Source organism: Microtus ochrogaster, chromosome 8, assembly GCF_000317375.1.
Source record: "Microtus ochrogaster isolate Prairie Vole_2 chromosome 8, MicOch1.0, whole genome shotgun sequence".
Taxonomy (NCBI): Eukaryota; Metazoa; Chordata; class Mammalia; order Rodentia; family Cricetidae; genus Microtus; species Microtus ochrogaster.
Window position 1 is genome coordinate 60978781 of NC_022015.1, and position 2360 is coordinate 60981140.

The following is a 2360-nucleotide window of genomic DNA, read 5'->3' on the forward strand; positions in this document are numbered from 1 at the left end:
ACCTTGTCATGCCTTCAAAACTGGTACCACCTGTGTGACTTACACTACCAAGCTGGGCTGCCAGCACAAGATACAACCATCGCCATCTCTAGAATATAGCTTCTGTATGCTAACTCAAGATTTCCAGAAGATTCCACCTCAACAGTGCTGGCCCTCTCTTAATCACAGCTGATTCTTCAGTCCCAGCTGACCAACATTCATTATCCCAGCAAAATAAAGATTTTCCTCCAGTGGTTTTGGCCTCTTCTTGATCTCAGCTGCTTACTTAGCCCCAGCTGACCAGACAAGACAAATTCTTCCCATAAAAAGTTCTGGTAGAGTCTTTGCTTCCCTTGGAAACTTCACAAGCCAGGCCTCCGTTATCAACACTGCTCTCAGCGTTCTTATTGTTCAAGTTCCCAAAAAACAGCCCACTGAGCTCTTAGCACTCAGTGAAACTAGCCGAAAGTTCCGAGGCTCTTCCCCAATCTTCCCCAAAGCATGGTAAGGTCTATCACAGCAATACCCCCATGGTCCTGGTACCAACTTCCGTCCTAGTTAGGGTTACTATTGCTATGATGAAACACCAAAACCAAAAAGCAACTTGGGGAGGGAAGGGTTTATTAGACTTAGGGTTCAAGTTCCAGCTCTTGTAACGGCGAAATGTTATTGTGAGAACTTATTTTTTTCATCACTTTGAATTAAATGACCCAAGTGCTGAATTAAATGACAAGTTTAGATTGTTTGACAATTCCAAACTCTTAGGGCCCCAAGTATTTTCTGTATCATTGTTGTCTTTAACACAAAGCTCCGTCATTGTGGTTGATGGTTGCACAAGGTCTTGCTATCTTGTTACTTATACATCTGTAAGGAAGGGAATCCGGTCAATGGGTTATATGTCTATAACTTCTGTGAGCATCCATGGGAACACGTTGTTTATATACAACACTGGGCCTGGGCACAAGCACAAACACAATGTCCCCTTCCTTCTGACTAATTTCTTCATGTACTTTAGGTCTTAACCAAGAGGTCATTTCCCAGGAAACCTACCAGGATATTTCCCTAAGCTATACTGAGTTGTCGTCTCTAGTACTATGGACTAATCTAGCATTAGGGTCCATGTTGTTCACAGTGTCTGTTGACCTGTCTGCTTTGCCCTTTAAACTTTAAGTTCAGTAATAAAGAGAACAGCTCTGTGGCCTCATCATTTTTTATCTTAAAGATTAAATGTCAACCACAAAGTACACAAATGTCAAATACAAACTTGCTAAAGAAATACACACATTTTCCATGCAAATATAAGTTCTTCTTGAGGACTGTGGTTCTCATGGCTTTTCTAAAATATATTTCCTAGGATAAAACTCATTGTCATTATTTCAAAGGGAAAATAGGGTGGGGCTTTAGGGATGATCACTTCTTATGTTAGTAAGCTATAGATGTGGCCATACATAAAAAAAAAATAAAAAGTTATATGGTAATGTCAAAAGCTGACGTATGGCTTTCCATGCCCGCTTCCCCAAGTTACAGGTCCCCTCTCACAAAGACGAAAGTATCATTTTAAAATGAGCTATGTACAGCTGAGTGCCAGGCATACATCATGGCTCAAGAAGTAAATCTCCAAAGTTACAAAAGAATCCGTCTTGTTGATGAACTTTCAAAAGCTGCACTCTCCGTCTCTTCATTCTTACTATTAGGATTTGCCTTCATTTCTCAAAGGAGAAAACATCTAATAGTCTCTTTTCAAGCCTCCTTGCAGCTACAAATATCAATCACATGGCTCATTTCTGGAGAAGAAAATATAATGGGGATTCTTCTTGTATTCTTACTAGTTTCCACCTTCCAAAGGAAGATCCAAAATGCAATCTCCCTTCCCCCTTTACTTTTCCATGTGGCTGTACAAAGCAATCTTTTGACTGAGAGGATAAGCCAAAGAATTCATATCAATATGCTGAGAAGAGTATCGGTGATGTCACTGGGGAGCTAGAACACACCTGAATCAGTCACTTCAAGAGTTAGTCCCAAGTGAGGTTGCTTACCATCTGGACCACTCTTAAACAGAAATATCTTGTTACTTACAACTGGGTGCATCTTCACTCTTTGTGTGGGACAGTATCTGTCTGTTCCCTTCCCTGAAATTTTATCAGCTAACTATTCCAAAATCCAGTTTAAATAAGCAAGAAAGAAAGAATGCTCGGCAACCATGGTTATGAAGAAATCATTTAGTGATGGTAATTTATGTTTAAGAAACTCAAGAACAATGGCAATGGGTTTTTGATCCTACTGCACGTGCTGGCTCTGGGGGGGCCTGGGCAGTTTGGATGCTCAATTTACTGAACCTGGATGGAGGTGGGCGGTCCTTGGACTTCCCACAGGTCAGGGAG